Source organism: Rattus rattus, chromosome 1 (genome assembly GCF_011064425.1).
Source record: "Rattus rattus isolate New Zealand chromosome 1, Rrattus_CSIRO_v1, whole genome shotgun sequence".
NCBI classification, from domain to species: Eukaryota; Metazoa; Chordata; class Mammalia; order Rodentia; family Muridae; genus Rattus; species Rattus rattus.
In genome coordinates this window covers 217,985,135-217,998,951 of record NC_046154.1, presented here as the reverse complement: position 1 = coordinate 217,998,951, position 13,817 = coordinate 217,985,135, and the positions used below count along the sequence as shown (strand labels likewise).

Genomic DNA, 13,817 nt, shown 5'->3' with positions numbered 1-13,817 from the left:
AACTTTGCCATCATCATTTTCAATCAATAGATTTTTTTTCTCATTTTGATTATAAATAGAAACAGAAAGCACAGCTGAAATTGGCTTTTTCAACACCAGCCCTTTAAAAACAGCAATTATCACCATTGTAACTAGAAAGGATTGCATGCTTGGGAATATAAATCAGCACAAAACTGATTTTCTCTGTGCTTCACATAAGTCATTATGGGAAAATCAAATTTTTATGGTACAGAGATCCACATTTGGCAGCGATTTATGCATAGACTTTTACATACGTAACGAACTAATAATTTTAGTATGAACATCTCATTTAGAAACTGTAATTGTTCTCCTTAGTGGTTCAGTTCCAAAGCCCAGTTCCCATTCTCTGGAATATTTTCTTTTAAATGGGGTTAAATTCTGCCTTATTTGTATTTAGGCTTCATACTTTCATCTGTACTTAGATTAAAAAATTTACCTAAGGATTTTTTTTTAATTTTGGCTTAAAAACTTTTATATAGGACTGGGTTTATGAAATGCAGTTTTCATTAGCTATAATAGGAAAAAGAAACTATGTACAGTATGGTTGTGAATATAGATTAGATATCCTCATAAAAGTACTGCTAAAAGTACTGTTCTGGAGAATAATCTCTTTAAGCATGAGTAGTAATTTTTTTAGCAGTTTTATACAATCTACATTACCAAATGATACTTGCATTTTGAAAAAGCAGCATTTCCCCCAATCTGTTAGTTGCTGTTTTGTCCTATTGACAGTGTTTTTTGCCTTACAGAAGCTTTGCAATTTTATGAGGTCCCATTTGTCAATTCTTAATCTTAGAGCCTAAGCCACTGCTGCTCTGTTCAGGAAATTTTCCCCAGTGCCCAGATGTTCGAGGTTCTACCCCACTTTTTTTTTCTGTAAGTTTGAGTGTATCTGGTTTTATGTAGAGGTCCTTGATCCACTTGGACTTGAGCTTTGTACAGGGTGATAAGAATGGATTGATTTGCATTCTTCTACATGCTGACCTCCAGTTGAACCAGCACCATTTGTTGAAAATGCTATCTTTGTACCATTGGATAGTATTAGCTCCTTTGTCAAAGATTAAGTGCTCATAGGTGTGTGTGTTCATTTCTGGGTCTTCAATTCTATTCCACTGATCTACCTGCCTGTCTCTGTACCAATACCATACAGTTTTTATCACTATTGCTCTGTAATACAGCTTGAGGTCAGGGATGGTGATTCCCCCAGAAGTTGTTTTATTGTTGAGGATAGTTTCCAGTATCCTGGTTTTTTGTTATCCCAAATGAATTTGGAAATTTCTCTTTCTAACTCTATGAAGAATTGAGTTGGAAGTTTGACGGAGATATCATTGAATCTTTACCAATCCTACATCCGATAGAGGGCTAATATCTAATATATACAAAGGACTCAAGAAGTTAGACTCCAGAGAATCAAATTACCCTATTAAAAATTGGGGTACAGAGCTAAACAAAGAATTCTCAATTTAGGAATATTGAATGGCTGAGAAGCATCTAAAGAAATGTTCAATATCCTTAGTTAGTCAGCAGGGAAATGCAAACCAAAACAACCCTGAGATTTCACCTCACACCAGTCAGAATGACTAAGATCAAAAAATCAGGTGACAACAGATGTGGAGAAAGAGGAACACTCCTCCATTGTTGATGGGATTGCAAGCTGTATAACCACTCAAAATCAGTCTGGAGGTTCCTCAGAAAATTGGACATAGCACTATCTGAGGACTCAGCTATACCACTTCTGGGCATATACCCAAAAGATTCTCCAACATATAACAAGGACACATGCTCCACTATATTCATAGCAGCCTTATTTATAATAGCCAGAAGCTGGAAACAACTCAGATGTCCTTCAACAGAGAAATGGATACAGAAAATGTGGTACATTTACACAATGGAGTACTACTAAGCTATTAAAAACAATGACTTCATGAAATTCATAGGCAAATGGATGGAACTAGAAAATATAATCCTGAGTGAGTTAACCCAAACACACACACACACACACACACACACACACACACAAACCACTCGTGGTATATACTCAACTGATAAGTGGATGTTACCCAAGATATAATCCACAGAACACATGAATCTCAAGAAGAAGGACGACCAAAGTGTGGATGCTTCAGTCCTTCTTAGACGGGGGAAAATATTCACAGTAGGAAATATGAATTTGGAGCAGAGACTGAAGAAAAGGCCATCTAGAAACTGCCCCACCTGGGGTGCCAGCTCATATGCAGTGACCAAACCCAGACAATATTGCTGATGCCAAGACATGCAAGCTGACAGGAGCCTGATATAACTGTCTCCTGAGAGGCTCTGCCAGAGCGTGACAAATACAAAGGCTCACAGCCAACCATTGAACTAAAAGCAGGGTCCCCAATGGAGGAGCTAAAGAAAGGATTGAAGGAGCTGGAGGGGTTTAGCCTCAGAAGAATAACAATACCAACCCACCAGAGCGCCCAGGGACTAAACCACCATCCAAAGAGTACACATGGACAGTCCCATGGCTCCAACTGCATGTGTCGTAGAGGATGGCCTTGTTGGGTATCAGTGGAAGAAGTCCTTGGTATTGCCAAGGCTCAATGCCCCAGAATGTCAGGGCGTGGAGTTGGGAAGGAGTGGGTGGGTTGGTGAGGGTACACCCTCATAGAAGCAGGAGGAGGGGAATGGGCTAGAGGGTTTATGGACAGAAACTGGGAAAGAGGATAACATTTGAAATGTAAACAAAAATTATCCAATAAAAAAAGGATTTTCATATTAATTCATTCTTATAAAAAGATTATTTTTAACTGATCTAACTCTCCATTTTTGAATGTCTTATTTTTGTTCCTACATTCCCTCTTCCACCTGTCCTAGGGTAATAAATCCTAAATTTATGACCAATCATTTGAACATTCTTATTAATATGTTATGCATAAATTTCATATGTAAAACTTAAGGCCTTTTTGACTGGTTTTATTGTATCTTGTTTTGTCATGTTTTACTGTTGACTATTGGAGGCCTGCTTCTTTTTTCCATTTATTGATTTATTGATTTATTCATTCATTTATTCATTTTACATCCAGATTGATGCCCCACCATCCTAGTACCCCCTTCACACAATCCCTCCCCGATTTCCTCTTCTCCTCTTCTGAAAGTGTGTCCCCATACTCCCTCTGGTGTATCAAGTTTCTGTAAGGCTAGGCACAGTATGTGCTCTCCCACTGACGCTGGGCAATCCAGTAAGGGGAATGGATTCCATAGACAAGTAAGATCTTTAGGGAGAATCCACATGAAGGTTGAACTGTAAATCTGCTATATATGTGCAGGGGTTAATGTCCAGCCTGTGCATGTTCTTTGGTTGGTGGCTCAGAGTCTCTGAGAGCTCCTAAGGGCCCAGGTTATTTGACTCTGTTGACCTTCCTGAGAGTTCCTAGACCCTTTGGAACTAACAATCTTACCCCCAACTCTCCATCAGAATCTCCGAGCTCCATCCAATGTTTGATTGTGGCTTTTTGTATCAGTCTCAGTCAGATGCTCCGAGAGCCTCCCAGAGGACAGTTTTGCTAGGCTCCTGGCAGCAAGCATAGGAGAGTATCATTAAGAGTGTCAGGGATTGGGAATTGGGTTGGGTAGAGAGTAGGGGGCGGTAGTCAGGGGTGGTAGGAGAAGGTTAAGTGTTGAATTGCTTATAAATGGCACCCAAGCAGGACCCAAAGCCTAAATTCCAGGAGGGCAAGCGAGTGCTGTGCTTTCATGGGCCTCTTCTTTAGGAAGCAAAGTGTGTAAAGACTGCCGTAAAGGACAAACAAGTGAAGTAATTTATCCATTACAGTGGTTGGAATAAAAAATGGGGATGAATGGGTGCCAGAAAGCAGAGTACTCAAATACGTGGGCACTAATTTGCAGAAACAGCGAGAACTTCAAAAGGCCAATCAGGAACAACATGCAGAGGGCAAGACGAGAGGGCAAGACGATGTCTCCAGGGAAGAGGACATCTGGTCTGCAACAGAAAAATGTTGCAGTGAAAACAAAAACAGAACAAACAAAGAAAAAACCTGGAAACGGAGATGGTGGCAGTACCAGTAAGACACCTCAGCCTCCTAGGAAGAAGAGAGCCTGGGTACATACGACCATTGAAAATTAAGTAACATCCATGAACGGAGTTGAAGTTAAAGTGACGATTCCTGAGGAGCTGAAACCATGGCTTGTGGATGACTGGGACTTGGTCACCAGACGAAAGCAGCTGTTTTTATCTTCCTGCCAAGAAGAACGTGGATTCCATTTTGGAGGATTATATAAATTATAAGAAGTCTTGAGGAGATACAGATAATAAGGAGAATGCTGTTAATGAGGTTGTGGCGGGGATGAAGGAGTACTTCGATGTAATGTTGGGTAGTCGGCTATTCTACAAATTTGAAAGACCACAGTATGCTGAAATCCGGCCTATCTCTCTCGGATGCGCGCATGCCCCAAGTGTATGGAGAGCCACAGTTACTGAGATTATTAATGCGAATTGGAGCGATGTTGGCCGATGCACCTCTAAACGAGAAAAGCCTGGCTTTATTACTGAGCTATCTACATGATTTCCTCAAGTACCTAGCGAAGAATTCTGCAACTCTGTTCAGTGCCAGTGATTATGAAGTGGCTCCACCCGAGTACCATCGGAAAGCCGTGTGTGGAACGCTCTCTCTCTCTCTCTCTCTCTCTCTCTCTCTCTCTCTCTCTCTCTCTCTCCTCTCTCTCTCTCTTGTGCTTGGATCTCTGTAAACAGTTTGGTTCTTAGTCATTCTCTTGTACAAATGGTGTACTTTGAAGTATAACAGAGTTGACGTTTGTTTTCTGTTTGATTTTAAACAGAGAAAAAAAAAGGAGTAACTGCTCCTTCTATCTTTCTTTTTTTCATTTCAAAGTTTCTACCAGTGTATCAGTGGTGGACAACAGAGAGACACTCTGTGGAGTGTTTGCCTAGTTGGCAACGCTGCTTTTGAATGCTGGTGGTTCTGTTCCTTTGACACTGCCCACTTTTATAATATGTGTTAATGCTCTATGACAAAACGCTCTGATTCCTAGTGCCAAGGTTCCCTTCAGTGCACATAACTGAACACTCATCCATCTGTGCTCTTTTTGTTTAAGTGGTGCTTAAAGGGCCTGTCCTTTGCAAGTCATCCATGTTGTTCCTTAGGCATTTTATCCTTGCTCAACAGTGAAAGAGCAGTGGCTTGTTTTCATGGTTTTTGTATTTGTGTCTAATGCACGTTTTAACATGATAAATGTATCGTGAAGATACAATTTTATAAAAAAGTCAGTCTTGTAGGAGTTGTTTTTCAGCTCTTCAATACATTTTTTCTTTCAATTTCAAAACAAGAACAATGAAAGAGTGTCAGGGATTGGTGCGTGCCTACGGGATGGGTCTCAGATTGAGCCAGTTTTACATAGACCACGCTCTCAGTCTCTGCTCCATCTTTTTCCCTGCATTTCATTTAGACAGGACAAACTTGGGATCAAAAGTTTCCTGAGTGGGTTTCTGCTTCTATCCCTCCACTAAGGGTCCTGCCTTGCTACAGGAGATGGCCTCTTCACGCCCCATGTCTCTACTGTTAGGCATCTCTGCTAAGGTCAATAACATCGACTCCTGGGAGCCTCCCTACCTCCTAGGTCTCTGGTACTTCCTAGACATCCCCCATCCCCTAGCAGATGCAGACTTCCATCCATTCTACTGGCCCTCTGGCCCTCTCTCCTGTCTCGCCCCACACCTGATACTGACCCTCCTATTCTGGCCCTCATCCCCTCTCCCATCGAGTTCCCTCCCTCCGTCTGCCTCCTATGACTAGTTTATTCCCCCTCCTATGCGAGGTTAAAGCATCCTCACTTGGGCCTCCCTTCTTGGGTCTGTGGAGTGCATCACTTTTCTACAGAGAAAATGGAGTGGAGTAAATATCCGGCAGGAGTATGGGGAAAATTAATATATCCATTAGGACGCTTACCTAAATAGTAGTAGAAAAAAAAGTAAGATGAAGTGTTGCGCTTAGAGTCTGTATTTCAGATGCCTTGAGATGCCGTTGCGTTGACTCCTGCTGTTACTCCATGCCACCTTGACTACCTCGCCTGTCTTAAGTGTGTACGTCATGGTCTTAGCTCTACACAAGCAGCACTGCAGATCGATCTTATAGCTTTCTGGTTTTCTCTGATGTTTAGTACTATTGCCATTTGCTTTCCTAACATTTTATATAATCTACACCTACATAAGATTCTGACCAAAAACAAATGAATCAAAACACTAAGTAAATGCAAAGATAATGAATCCACCAATAAAAAGTAATTGGAATAAATATCTGTGTGTGTTCATCTCTCCCCCCTTCATTGATTTCATAGCTTTAGCGTAATTTCCCTCATGCCATTGTGTACTTACTGACTGTATACTTGATATTATCTGTAATTTGCTCAATGTGTTTTGAATTCTCATTCATAGTACTCTTTGTTCTATCATAACCACCACAGTTTGGACGAATACGATTCCTTCTACTTTATACCAAAAAAAAGTATGAGTCTTTGTCAAATATGCAGTATTAGATCTTAGCACTGCCAGCATTGTTGATCCTTATTTCTTTTTCATATTCTGGAATTATTTGGGGCAGGGGTTGTTTGTTATCTTTAAAATAGTTGAAGAAAATCATCAAGATTTTGTGGCAAAAGGACAAACAACTTGGAATGTTATGTTCCCATCATGTTACACTGTCCAAATTCCTAAAGAGGAGTTGGGAAATTTTAAAAAGTTTTTCTCAATCTTTGAAACTTCAGTGAAGAAAACACATCATCAGAATATTGAAGGCATTAAGGAAGAAAAGCTTTCAGAGGGATTATAAAGATTACTTGGCTTTATTTTATAAAATAAAAACTAGCATGTACTGTAATAAGTCAAAATCATTGTGTATGGACTTAATTGTGTACTTCTTCAATTTGTACCCCAAATAATCTTAGTCATAATACAATGCCGCTAATTAATAATAATTAAGGTGGGTTTGTGTTTGTTTGTTTGTTTGTTTGTTTGTTTGCTGCTTTGAGATAACTTCTCACTGTGTTGTTCTGGTTGAGCTGAAACTGGTCTAGCTAAGTAGATCCAGCTGACTTTGAACTCACAGAAAGGAACCTGACTCTGTCACCTGTATGCTAAGGTAAAGACATATGTTACCTGCCTCACTTGGTCTCATTTTTTAACAGAGATAAGTAAATTCTGTAAAGATTATAGAAGCATTATTATGCAAGTCAATGTTTAGGGGAATTTTTATTTATTTCTATATCTCTATATTGCTTTAAAAAAAATTATCTACTGCTACCTTGCTGTTGTACTTTAGCAAATCAATATCCTTTGTCTTACCATCTCTTCAGCTATACACTTGTTTCTCATCCCTAACCTTTCTGCTGCCATTTCAGTTATTCATTGGTTTCCCTGGCTTTGTAGGAGAACCAGGAGGAGAAAAAGAAGGGGCAGGATGAGGAAGAAGCCTCCATGGGTTAGCTGTGAATAAATCATGGCTCTGAGGGCTGAACAATAGGAATCAAGAGCAGCCCTGATGAAACATAGTAGTAACACAGGGGCTTTGATAGGAAACTAGATTCTAACAACATAAGAGGTAGTTATGTGCCCAGCTCTTGTGCTATTTAAGGTTTATTGACAATATAAAGGTTGCGGACATCTTTTATCTGGGAACTAGATGGCCAAAGGTGGGGTGGAAACCCTGGGTCAGGATTAAATAATTTTTGCAACACATTTTTCATTTTGGATTGAGAATATATATTCTGTATCATGTGTAGAAATGACATCATGTTTTTATATTTTAGGGACTCACTACTAAGAAATTTTCTGAGTTACAGACAAGATTCTGAAATTAAGTTCTAAGAATCATTGAAACTATTAAGACAATGGAGACTTGTAGAAACAGATATAATGTATTTTTTCTAACAATGAGATGAACATGATTCTTTAGGATACATAAGTAGAATATTAGTGATATATTTAGGTTTCAAGTTGATAGGAGGTAGATTTAAGTTAACTAATCTTTATTGTTGAATGATTAGACTTATGTCACCTCAAAGGAAAGTCTCCGAATATGCTGTAAGGATGCTTTCCAAGAAATCTGACAGAAGTGAGCAGACCTACCCTGTACTTTACATCGCAAGGATGAAAATACTCTAATGAGATATTTGGGCCCCTCCAATTATGAAACTACTAAAATAATAGGCCTCCCACCAGACAAATTTACCCAGGAATCTCACTCAGAAGGAAAATTTGTCTCTCAGGAAAAAATTTCACAGTTATAACAAGTCATCAGATTGCCAGAGTCTGCAACCAGAACCATGACGGTGGTCAGGACTACACCTTGACCAGGACTGCCTTGTTATTTTCTGGATATTATAATACTGGTGCACTCCTGAACTCACAGTAGCCATGGTTGCCTGCACAAGATCAAGCCAGTCTGTGTTCCAGCATGTGGAGCTGTTTACCAACCCATACCTTTAACTAACAAGTTATGAAAAGTTGATGGCTTCTAGGTGAGGGAGAGTCAGTTTAAGAGTGAGGATCCAGGTAAGTTGATCATATTCCAAGATGCTATTATACCCATGAATTTATTCATGGGTAGCACCAAAAAAACTCCATGGGTTATTTAATGAAGTTAGTGGGTAAGGAGATGGAGTGCACCTAGAAGAACATAGGGGCATAAATAAGGCAAATGTGATAAAAATAAATTCTATGAATTTATATAAATATATATGGATATATGAAATTTATTTAAATTTCAAGGAATTAATAAAAGAATATATTTTAAAAAGAGCACAAGAATTTTGAGAGGAATAATGACAGGAAACAGGGAAAATTGAGTAGTGTATAATGTTGGGGTATGGGCATTATGCCTCCAGTATAGGATAACTCAATTTAAACTCCATTTATACATGGATATGTATATATTTCAGGAAGCTTCTAAAGTACATTTCAAAGGTGGCATTTCAAAGGTCTTTAGTGTCAGTTAATCACATGCTTCCTCCTCTTACCTGCCCTCCCATATCCCTACCCATTTCTCCCTTAATGCTTGTATTTTTAATTTCTAAGCATGCTATATTATTTTCAGTTTACATGATCTTCACAAATGTTAAGGTTATTATTGATTGTCAGTCTTTGTTCTCACGGCATAGGTTATGTTCCTCCAATACCTGTCATTTTTTTCTTTTCTCTTTTCCTATATACCCATAGAGAAAGTCTTTTCTCTCACACATGTTTAAAAATCTTGAAATCTGCTCATATAGAAAGGCAGGTGACCAACACTTGACAAGTAGGTTTGAGTGTGAAGTGTAATTACCAGCTGTTGTCATCACAATAGAATAACTTCATAAGGATATTTTGCTGATATATTTCCAATTGCAAGATTTTACACACTTCTTTCTTTCTTTCTTTTTTTTTTTTTTTGGATGACTTTTTTCCCAGGACTGTCTTCTACGTCCTGGTGTATTTTCCTTATGAAGTAATAAACCTCAGAATTTTATGTTAGACTGGAACCATTTACCAGCTGCACTGCGAAGAGGAGGGGTCTCTAATTGCTTTTCAGACACACTTCTGCCTATAATCACCTCATTCAAGCCACCAATTCCAAAGAGATGGGAACTCTGTGAAGCAAATTGGGTTATATACTTATTATATCTACTACTGGCTTCATAATTAGCATTCTCATTTACCAAATCATTACCACCTAATGATCTGCTTAACAGCTTCAAGAATCTTTTATTAATTTTACACCTGTTTTCTTTTACATGGGATCTATTGTTCAATACAAATTCATTTTCTCATCCTTTTTGGTAGAGCTGGGAAGAAGCTAAAATTGGGTATGTATGTTCATTTATCTCATTTTTTAGGTTTTCTAGGATCCACATGGAGTTCCCTATCCCCCTAAATTTCAGAGAAATCTCATAAAAAATAGAAAATTTAAGAGACATTTTAAATCTCCCACTTTATTTGTGTTCATCCAAATTATCTGATTTGTAAACCATTTTATTCTTTAGCCTTCGAAGATTAACCTTGGCACTTAGACTTTGTACACTGAAGACATGAGGCACCTTTGGAAATGGAAAGAAAGACAGAGCAGCTTACTTATCAGGAATTTACTTCTCTACTCCACATAGATTATTTCTTAAAACATAAAGCAAAGGCCAAAGAATCGGGACAGGGAAAAAATCAATTAAAAGCAGAGAAACAGCAGATTCCTGGTAGCAGTTCAATGTTTCCTTTACTCTACAAATTACCTTTGTATCCTCCCCAGCTACATGTATCAATAATAAATTACCATTTTCCCCCAAATCAGTTAAATTGAATATCTGTCTCTTAGTACTGAAAACATTCTGATTAATCCCATAAACTACTAATAGTTTTCTGGTGCTAGATTTAGGGAATGATTTTCATCATCACATCAGAATAGGGACAGTTATATCAACCTTGGTGTTTCTGTCCTGTAAAAGGAGCCCCATCATTGGCTTATGTGTTAATGTCTTGGTCGCTAAGTGATGGGTCTCATCAATTGAGACATGACTGAATACTGAAAGTTCTGATCTAATCAGTGTCCTCATAAGTTCAGGATATCATAGCATGAGGAGCTTTGGAGAAGAACTTTAAGTTAGATCTTCAGTGAACAGAGTAGGTTAGTGGAACAGTGTCATTTGGAACCATATCTTACCCTTCCCCTGTCTGCCTCTATCTCTCTCTAGTCAGAGTAGACTCTGTAGACACACTATTTTACCATCAAAGTAATATTCCTCTCACCCAAGGCTCAAAGAAAAGGGTCTGGGCAGCCTTACGTTGATACCTCTGAAAGTAAATCATCCTTTTAAAGTTAGGCTTCTTGCTTATTCTGTCATAGCAATGAAAATTATTATAATACAGTTCCCAAATAAACTGAATAATTACTGCACACATCGGCAAAATGTATCTTCATTTAAAGACCCCTTCTATTTCAATTGTTCATCTCTTTTTCAAATTTCCATGAACTAAATTATTCGGTCTCTTAAAATTAAAATTTTCTAGAACTCTTTTTCAAGATCATATGACTGCTTTTTCTTATCTTTCTAGCCAATATAGAAATAACTTGTCTAGAAATTGTTAAACTAAGAATTACAACTCAATAGCCAAACATTGGACCAAGATCAGGAAGCCTTGTGGAACAGTTGGGGCTAGGATTGAGGAACCTAGAAAGGATAGGAACTCTCTGTTGAAAAAAGACCAACAGAGTCAACTAAATGGACCCTTGGAGATCTAAGAGTCTGAGCCACCAACCAAAGAGCATACACAGGCTAGACCTAGGCCTTCCTGCCACATATGTAGCAGATGTGCAGCTTGGTCTTCATGCAGGTCCCCCAACAAATGAAGTGGGGGCTATCCCTAGCTTTATTGCCTGCCTGTGGATCCTCTTCCCCTAACTGGGCTGCCTATAACTTTTTGTCACTCAGAATACAGACTATAACTCGCTACTCTTTTATGTGGGAGAGGATGTGCCTAGTCCTTCAATGACTTGAGATACCAGGGTGGGTTGATGGAAGTCAGGGATAAGGAGAGAACCTCTCCCATCTCAGAGGTGAAGGGGAGAGGTGGGGCAAGGCCATGTGAGGTAGGGACTGGGAGGAGAGGCAGAGCTGTGATCTGGGTGTAAGCTGAATAAATAATGTAACAAAAATAATCACAGCAGCCTTAGTCTTTACAGTAAATTGGAAAACTGGGTCTCTAGTGTGCGTGTGTGTGTGTGTGTGTGTGTGTGTGTGTGTGTGTGTGTGTGTGTGTGTGTGTGCTTTGCTTCCAAATATATGATCTTATTGGAAACACTATGAAACTTTTGAGACATATTGATTCCCATGCCTTTAACAGTCTCAATTTGATAATTAAAATGAACCTGATCATATAATGACAATATGTGTATCTGTTTGAGGATCATAGACAGAGTCCCAAAAGTTATGAAAATAATTCTTTCAATCTTCATTTTCAAATTTCTAGAACTAATATCTTGAGGACTTACATCTCAGCAGCTGCAGCATATGTCACATACACGATGGCCTATGCAGTGCTGACCAGCACTCACGTCATTGCCTTGGCTTTTCAGTACTCAGAATATAGACTATAACCCTGTATTCTTTTATGCCTTTCTCTTTCTGCTTCCTGTGTTCTCAGTCATTATGAAAATCTTTCTGTTTATAATTGGATTCAAGATCCCCCAAGCATAAATCTTAAGCACTCACAGCTTTTGACATTTTTACATTTTCTCATGTAAAATAAAAACTTTAAAGAAGGAGACCAAATTTTCAATGAAAACAAAATAAAATGGTAGATGTAAATATATCACCAACTCAATTCTACCCCAATGATGGGTATAATATCACTATAAATGTAAATGAGAGCCTCTTGTACTCACCTGCAAAAGTAATGGAACTGGCTGCCTATAAAACTTACTTTTTAAGCAGTCAGCACTTTGGCTTCAGATAATCTCTACCATATATCACATTTTCCATCTCATCTCTGTTTGCTAATGCTCTAGGCCTGAGTGTTCAGAAAATGGTCCTGATATACATAAGCACACCGCAAAGACCACTTTTATGTGATATAAATAAGTACTTTCATTACAAAGTCAGGTACCCTAAGGTACTCTCCTAACAATCCCAGTGAAGCTAAGTTGTTAAACGTCTAAGTAACAGATCTGTGTATTACTTCTATCCACACCTACCACTCCCCACAGCATCTCTGCAGAGCAGACCAGTTTGATGCATTTGTATGTCATGAAGCTCAGTCTTCAGTGTAACAAGTTGATCGCTAAGATATTCGGAATATTTGGGAATCTGTCAGTGAACTTAACTTCAAGGTCTTAGGAGTAATCACTGAATGGAACTTGATAGATACGTTGTGTCACTGGCACATTGGTTTCCAGAAGACGGAATGGAACTGAACACACAGCAGTGTGTCCAATACAGTTCCTCTTACATTAACAGGATTTAACACATACCATAAAAAATCAGTCATTGATTTAAGATAGTACATGGTTTCTGTTGGTTTTGTTTTAACTTTACACTGGTTAAAAGAACTGATTTTGTATGTCTGAAAATATTTAAGTTAATAAAAATATATCCAGTACTATCATTTGCTATTAAAGCAATTCAAAGAATGTGCACATGCAGAAAAATTTGTCCTTTCCACATGGCTTAAGTTGCTGGCAAAATAAAGCTAAATAATGTGTGTTTAAAAACATGATGTGAGTCAGTGCCTTCCAGGTTGGTTATTTTTATTTTAAATTTATTGAAATAATTATGAGCAGAACATGAATGCTGGACTGCTGAACTTGAAAATATGACTCCCAAACGATTCATAGAGTGAGGACTACATGCAAAAGTGACTTCCCAGGACAAAAACACTCTCAGAGTTTTATGTTACATTAAGGGTCTTAATATGATATTGTTGCTAGAAAACTTTCCCATGTACTTCCTTACACTTTGATGGTTTTCCTATTTTGGAAAATGTAATTAAGCAAGAAAATGAAATAGAAAAATAAGCTGTTTTCAAAGGTAGAGTTAGTATTTACAAATGGTTAGTTACCTCTCTAGTTGGCTCCAAAAAGGAAAATCAGCAATAACTGAACATTGGTTAAAATGATAATAACAATAATAGTTATAATAATAATAGATTTCCTATACACATTTAAAAGTACTTTAAGTTTATACAGAGAAAAACTGCAATTTTCAGTAGAAACCAAGAATTAGAGACACTGTTTAAGAAGCAAAACCATTAAAGTATGCTG

The 13,817-nt window shown here is 38.2% G+C and overlaps 1 pseudogene; it reads left to right on the top strand.

The window, feature by feature from the left end:
• The first annotated feature begins 3,860 nt into the window (after positions 1 to 3,860).
• LOC116886933 lies at positions 3,861 to 12,155 on the top strand (annotated as a pseudogene).
• Positions 12,156 to 13,817: the final 1,662 nt, after the last annotated feature.